Raw genomic sequence first — 8,409 nt, 5'->3', positions numbered from 1 at the left:
TGCCATAGGAATTAAGATGCTAAGTAGCAGACAGGTGCTGCTAATCAAATGCCCTTGATTAATTGATCATCAGCAAGTGTGACCACCTCTATAAAAGCCAAAGTTGTGTGTTAACACAATGCCAAGGATTATAAAGTTATTATTAACTGCATCATTTTTCCTGGTATAAATGCGTCCTCATTTTAAAGTAATATGTATATTTGAAAAGTAAAGTTAGTAATGAAACACTTAAAAGTAGCATTGCCTCCTACTCTTCCACGTAAGTGGCTGTGCACTCAGTCGACCCTCTCCGACATAAATGGTTAAATCATTTTATTGTAGCTAGTGTAAACTCCATTGATCTCATCTCCAACTACCAATACGAGACGTTTTTTAGTAGAGATGAGCGAGTTTGGATTTTTGGAATCGGACTCCTTGAACCTCCGTAATCCAAGTACAGTAGGGCCCAGCTTCCCGGTGATTCGCTTCTCCGCGATCCGCCAATACGGCGGTACCGAGAAGGGGGCCGCCATGTCTGCGCATGCGCAGAACGGGGCCGGTCGAGGTCACGCATGCGCAGAACGGGGGAGCGGCCAAGTTCGTGCGTGCGCAGAAGGGGGGACTGCAAGACTGCGCATGCGCAGAAGGGTAGGAGACGCCGAAAATCACCAGTTCCGCTTTTCGGCGATTTTCGCTTTGCAGTGGCGCCATGGAACGGAACCTGCCGTATGAGCGGGGCCCTCCTGTACAATTTAGCTCAAGGTTATTGGCTAGATTTGTTGGGATTGCTGAGGTTCAAGGGTGTGAGGGTCTAAAAATCCGAATGTGCTCACCTCTAGTTTCTAGCTGGCTATGTGCCCAACCTGTGTAAATACCAAATCTCAGAGTGCTACAAATGTTCCCAAATCCTGCACTTCTTATCTCAAGTGACCATAAAATCAAGGATATTGATGGCAAACTCATGCACAAAACGCTCATTGTATCTGTTATCTTATAAAAACAATTAAAGCTATTTAAAGTTTCCAGTCCATTTGCAGCAAGGAGTTGGGCTATATTTTGAAACAATCTTTAAATGACCTTGAAGAAAGGTGAAATGTATACAATGTATAACTGTGTTTATTTACGGTTCATGATATGAAATCACTGTGCAGCCTTTAGTATCAATCATCTGTCTGGTGGTCATGATGTCAACGGTTACATACAGTAGGTTGCTTCACATGTTCGTACAGCTGGTGAGGTAAGGCGTTTGTTTTAGTGTTGAAGAGAGCAAGAGAACACCACACACTACACTCCAGTAGTTCTATGAGTAAATCAGGCGAGGTTTATTTACAAAGTCACTTACATCACATCTGGTGCTGAGTTCCTGCAATGACATGGCATCAAACATTAGGATTCTTGCTGACTGATGCACTCTACACTCTCTGGTGCCGTCCATTGTAAATGAAGATACTTTTCTGTAGCTGGGGGAAGCTATGGCCAGGTCCTCAGTGTAGGCTGCGGCACGTGCCATGACGTACGCGCCACACACCACAGCACAGCCCTCTATGGGGCAGGCCCCAGTGACCGTGTGTGTGTGGGCGCACAAAGCGCGATGACGCTTACGCTGGCAGTGAAGACTATCATTTTGTCTACCCATGCTGTAATGCGATCACATGGTCGACGGGCAGCCAATAGTAGGGCAGATATGCCCCGTCATGGCTGCCCACCCCCGTCATGCACCCCCCCCCGCGCATCCCAACGCTCCCCGTGCAGCAGTAAATGCTGGGGCCGTAGCCTTACTGTGATCGATTGCTAGCTTAGGCCGTGATTATATCAAAAGTGGCCAGCGGCGCCAGGCAGCTCAAAAACAAATAGCAACAAGACAATTAAAATATACATACGGAGTGCGACGCGCGCGCAGACTGGAACTGCAGGGCGGCAGACAGGAGAACAGACCAGGGAAATTGTTTTCTTCAGGCGACGGCCGTGTCACGTGAGCGGTTCAACCAATGAGGGCGAACCGCTCATGGCCACGCCTCCGCCACACCTCACTGTGTCCTCCGGGTGCCTCCTGCTTGCAGTGCACACGCCGCTCTGCCGGATGGCACTGCTGACGTCACCAGATCGCGCGCACGCCCAGCCGGAGCTGGTATAATCGTAGCCTTACAGTTAATGATCATTTATTTGTAAAGCACCAACATATTCCGCAGCGCGACACAGTGCGGGTACAGAGATGTGATCATTGCATAAACAGTTACATACAAATGTAGACAAACATGCAGAAACATATAAAAAGGCCATGAAGGCCTGCTCCTGAGAGTTTACAATCTACAGCAGGGGAGAGCAAACTTTTGAAGCTGCGCTCCCCCCCCCCCCCCCCAGTCTTCCCTTCCCCGGCTCTCGCGCCCCCCCCCCCATCTTGTATCCTCATCAAATGATGCTGCGGGTCATGTGACGTCATGTCACGTAACCCACGGCGTCATTTGACGCGTGTGATGTCACGTCACATGGCCCCACGGCGTTGCCATGGCGACGCGTCACACAGTCGGCTGAATCCCGGTAAGTGGAGTGTTGCAGAGGCCTCACGCAATCCCCAGGCATTCTATTAAATGCCTGGGGGAAGAGCGCGGGGCCTCTGCATCCGCTCGCGCCCCCCAGCAAAATCTCCTGCCCCCCCTGGGTGGGTGCCCCCCAATTTGCGCAACCCTGATCTACAGGATTGCCTAATTTTGCTTGCCACACAGGGGCATAACTACACTACTGCAAAACAAAACACTGAGCCTGAGAGCATGGGGGGGGGGGGCTCCTGGCTGGTCAGCACTGGAAGTTGGGCATGGTCAGAAGTCGGGGTCTTCTTTTTTTTCGAGGCTCTCACGCCAAGCACCTCCCCCCGCCTGTGTATACAGTCGGCACCCAAAGTTGGGACCGCCCAGAAATCGGGCCCAAATTCTGCATCTGCCCGCATGGCTCCAGCTTCCCAACGACGCGGGACCCGAGGCCTCTCCATCGGCCCACATTGCCGACAAGGAAAGAAAGGGAGAATGAGTCTAAAAGAAGGGGATTAAGTGTGAGGACGGAAGGGGGATTGAGTGTGAGGACGGAAGGGGGATTGAGTGTGAGAGGAAGAGAGGAGGAGGAATTGAGTGAGAGAGGGGGGAGGGAGTTAGGGTGGAGGGGCGAGAGAGTTGGGCTGGAGGGGGAGAGAGTAAGTTAGAGAGGAGGGGAGAGGGGGAGCGTAGTTAGTGAGAAGGGTGGAAGAGTTAGAGAGAAGGGGAAGAATTAGAGAGGAGGAGTGGGGAGAGATAGTAGTGGAGAAACTTAGATGAAGGGGGAAAGAGAGTGACAGAGGGGGGCCTTAAAAAATGTTTACAGGGGGGCCAAAAATTGAAGTTACACTACTGTTGCAAGACTTCCTCTTTTCAGTTTTTCTGACGATGTACATCTTATTATTATCAGTCTCCTTGTCTCCAGAAGGGTCTTTTATCTCTTTGCAGGATCAGATATTCATTTCACTTTGTCTATGCCATGTTAATCAGAGATAACTATCCCAATTAAGCTATTCTGGCACATAAACACAGTAAGGATAAGAACTTCGGCTCAGTCCACCCTGTCTTTGTTAATCCATCACCACACAGGGCATGGATCCAGAAAGGGGGTACTATCTGAGGACATACAGTACATATGGATGATGTGGAGTTTCAAAACAGTCATACAATCACACAAATCAGCATACAGTCTATATATAAATGATACAGCATAAGAATAATGCTCCAAGAAGCAAGATGTGTCTATGAAACATCTGTGTGTCATTTGAGTTGGATTTATTATTCATCGCAGCAAGAGTAATAAATCTCAACCCAGTACAAACTGTAACATGTGGGAAACACGAGCCTCTTTGTGATCCGATGCCTTGGTACACAAGTCCCAGGGTCTCATGGTAATGAGAGTGATGTCCAGCTACATCATCTGAATTTCCTCTGACTGTTGAGTGAAAGGACAATTATCTCAGCTACCACTTGTATGTAGATTTCATCTAATAATATACCTATTTCTGAGGTTACCTTTAAAGCAGAAGTTCTGCTCACCCCGCATCTTTTAATAAGCTGCTAAGTAATTTCAGGTCACCTTTTGATGTTAACCCCTTTCTGAGCTGGAGTGACTTGCTGGTGATTACATTATTACCCTCCCACCACTTCCACCAAACTCCAGACAGGAAAAAGACCATGGGGCCTATGCAGAGAGCAGCGAATTTTAAAAATGGCGAATTTAGTAAAAAGTAGCTTTTTTGGAGAGTTTTATTCTCCATATGCAGAAAAGTGCGAATTCTGCTATGTTTAACATGGATGCGTGTGGCGAGTTTAAATTGGCGAGATGCGCGCTTCAGAAACGTGTAAAAACAAATTCGCGCCTTTTTTTTCCCATTGCAATGGCCGCGAGCGGCAGCTTCTTGCCAATTTTTTCTGGCGAGGCAAAAAGGAGACAATCGCGCCATTTTATTGGCGCGAACAGCCGCTAGATGTCGTTCGCGGCTCTCTGCATTAGGATATTTTTAAAACTAGCGAGATTGAGGTTCTCGCCAGCCGCGAGGCGAGTTTTACAAATAGAAAAGAAAAATTGGCGCGTTTTTCGGAACTCGCCATTTTCTGCTGTTTTCTGCGCGATTTTCTCCAAAAAATGGCGAATTTCGAAATAGCGCTGCTCTCTGCATAGGCCCCCATGTGTGGAACTGGCTTCCCATGCAAAAAAATGTAAGAGATATTTAAGCAACTTAAATAATAACAAATAGCAGCCGCAGACGAACCCTCATCCGCTGGACACTGAGCCACCGCCCACTCCTAACATAAGGTACGTTTTAAGGGTTTTAGCATAATGTAGGGGGTTACCTTAAAGGGTTTTAGGGTAAGGGGTTAAGGTTTTTAGGGTAGAGGGTATCATTTGTATTAGGGATTTTATGGTAAGGGCGTAGGTTAGGGACTTACCGTAGTGGTGAAGCGGGCTGCGTCCGAGTGTCCTGGCGGCGAGGTGAGTTGCGGCAAAATGATCACAACCAATTGTCCTAGACCGCTTGCCTTAACAGGGCCAGCTTGGAACATGGTGGGGCCTCTTTCCCCTCCCCCCCCCCAATAACATGATAAGGTCATGTGATGTCGCGCTTCCAGAGGCCCTGGCCCTACTTCCATAATCACAGTGTAAATGTTGCGGGGCCTCTGTAGGCGCGGAACACGGAGCAGTCACACAGTCACACCATTGGCAGCGCCATCAAGCCGGCCCAGCAGTGGCCAAATTATTCAATGCTCGGGTCTCACTATTTCAGGCCATGCGTCAAGACTCAACGTATTATATAGACACCATTTTACATATATTTAAAGTATATTTACTGTGAAGACATTTTAAATAACTAAGATTTATTTTATTATATGCATTATTCTTTTAGTCTAGTGCTTGTGCCAGAAATATTCCATTTCCCAGCATTCACTTAGCGCTTAAAGACTAGCAGCAACATCATCATTCAGAACACTTTTCTATTGGTCACTTTCAAAGTACAATGTAGCCGACATGTGCAGCATGTTTAAAGTTTGCAATGATCCTATGGCTTCGGACATAGTGGGCGCGCCTGTCGGCCGAGCGATCTGTGGCCTGAGATCCACAGTAACGGGGAGGCGTGGCCCGTGACGTCACGAGGCTGGTTCGCCCTCATTGGCTGAACCGCTCATGTGACCCGGCCGTCGCGCGACAAAAACAAATTCTGTTGTCTGCTGAAAACTCTGTGGCGCACTCTGTGGGCGTGGCCTAACTCTGCAAAACCCTGCGGTTCACACGTTCACATAATGTCAAATACAGCTGTCAATGTTTCAAAGTACTTTGCATCTCTGTCTTCACTACTTTGCCTTTTCCTGCATCAGCTTAGCACTTGTGGGGTCATTATGGGAAGAGTAAGGGAGAAGTTACCCAATACACATAATGTGACGTTTCAGGTTCTGCACCCAACTCCATCATTGTGTCCCATTAAGACTGCACCAGACTATAATACAGGCATTCCCCGGTTTAAGGACACTCACTTTAAGTACACTCGCAAGTAAGGACATATCGCCCAATAGGCAAACGCAGGTCACGCATCCGCCTTTCGGCACGTCCTGAACAGCAATACCGGCTCCATACCTGTACCGAAGCTGTGCGCAAGCGGGGAGACTATAGACCCTGTAACAAATGCGTTATTTACATCAGTTATGCACGTATATGACGATTGCAGTACAGTACATGCATCGATAAGTGGGACAAAGGTCGTGCTTCACTTTAAGTACATTTTCGCTTTACATACATGCTCCGGTCCCATTGCGTACGTTAATGCGGGGTATGCCTGTACAGGCTTCTTACATCAGATGGCAGCTCAAGCAATGTATGTTCTTTTTATGTGCTTATAATCCTGCTTTTCAGGAGCCTGCGGTTTATTTTGTCTTGTAGTGTTCGTGTGAGCATCAACTACTTTACCTAGCAAAGCCACTTATACTCCTTTACTTCAAATTGGCAGTGGCACTCAGATTTCTTGACCTTGAATTAAGTCGTTTTCAAATCCGTCTAAATGATAGGTTTTACTCTTGCTGTGCTTTTCTTGTAACCTGTAATTACATCTGACATCTCTAACTCGTGTTATTTAGAAATGATATAACAGTTAACAATGTCCTGTTGACATAAATATCGACACCAGTAGCTGTTGCTAGGGTCTCATACAACACTTGTGCATTTTAGGGAGGTGGTGTAGTGTATCCATTTCTACTGCACTTCTTTGTGTCAAAAGGCTGAATCTACTTTAAAGCAGGAGTCCAGGTTGCATTTCTTGTTTGTTTTTTTGTTATAACCCAGTTAATTTCAGCTCTGGGGAACCCCTGTTCCAGAGACACTTAACTCCATAGGTGCTTCCGGTATCTCTGTGAGGTTTAAATGTCCCGCGAGCGAACAGGAAGCTGCAACGGATGACATCACGGCTTCCTATTGGCCCACTTGATGCAGGACATTTAGAGGCCTCCATTATGTTAGGCACACAAGTTCCCTGGCTGTAGAGAGATACTGGCACCCTTACGGAGGTAAGTAACTCTGGAAGCAGGGGGGTTTCTGGAGCTGAAATGAATGGGGTTCAGCTTCGAAGACCCCCTGCTTCAATCCTATTTAAAAACAAAACCTGGATTGCTGCTTTAACATATGAAGAAAAATGGTCAAAATCCTACTGAAATAAAATAATGACTAAAGAAACATTTTCTGAACACAAAAACATGTACAGTTTGTACTTTAAGGTCTATTTTCTCTTTCAGGTGCAATAGTAAACACTCACACACACACACACACTGACACAGACACTCACACTTAGACACTCAAACAGACTCTCACAACCTCTCACACACAGACATTCTCACACAGACACTCTCACACAGACACTCACACAGACTCTCACACACACGGACACACAGACACTGTCACACACACACGGACACACACGGGTACACGGGGGCCAATGGAGCAAGAGGGGGCAATCGAAGCAAGGAGGGGGCAATCGGGGCAAAGAGGGGGCAATCGGAGCAAGGAGGGGCAATCGTGGCAAGGAAGGGGCAATCGGGGCAAAGAGGCATGGGAGGTAAGGGAGGCATGGAGCAGTATTTACCTTACTTGCTCCATGCAGGAAAAGGCGGGCCGCACTTTGCAAGCTTGGATAGAGCTTGGTGGGGGCCCCCCCAAAAATCCTGGCAGCGTGCCAACACGAGCCAGCTAAGCGGGGGGGGGATGTTTTTTTATTATTGGGAGAGAACTTGGCGGATCGCCAGCGCGCTAAATACTGTCGCCGGGCGACTGGATTTGTCGAGGGGTACGGCCGCGCAGGGGGCCCGGGCCCCCTGACTCACGGGGCCCGGGATGCCAACCCCAGCAGACCCACCCTGTTGGCGGGCCTGTGGACAGACACTGGGAGATACAGCAAGTGGCAGAGAAAATGGGGAGGGGGTTGGGCATAGAGTGACAAATAGATAGAAAGTGGTCAGAAGAGTGACCAGAGAGAATTAACATTTCCTTTCATCAAGAACTCAAATAATATATTTCTATCACTATGGGGATTCATTGCTTTTTATAGGATTTTTTTTAGGGTTCCAAAAGCCCTATTTCTTTGTGCACTGAATACAGAACAGGGAGACCAGAGGAAAAACTGATACTTTGTAGGGGCTTAGTTAAAAACAAGTTGGGAACTGCTGCATTCATGGGATATTATGTGTGCATTCAACAAACTATACCAACTTCCGGTAATTAAAAGATTTGGCCTTTTAGTGTGATATTTATTCATGTTGATAGACAAGGGAGATTTGATTAAACTACAAAAATGTATATTCAAATATCAACCAATGTTCCAGCACTCACTGACTTTAAACGGAAAAAATGTCAACCAGGAAATAAGCCAAAATAAAAAGAATT

This window comes from Ascaphus truei, chromosome 14 (genome assembly GCF_040206685.1).
Source record: "Ascaphus truei isolate aAscTru1 chromosome 14, aAscTru1.hap1, whole genome shotgun sequence".
Lineage (NCBI taxonomy): Eukaryota > Metazoa > Chordata > Amphibia > Anura > Ascaphidae > Ascaphus > Ascaphus truei.
The sequence above is the reverse complement of the archived record's forward strand: the minus strand, read 5'-3'. Positions refer to the sequence as shown.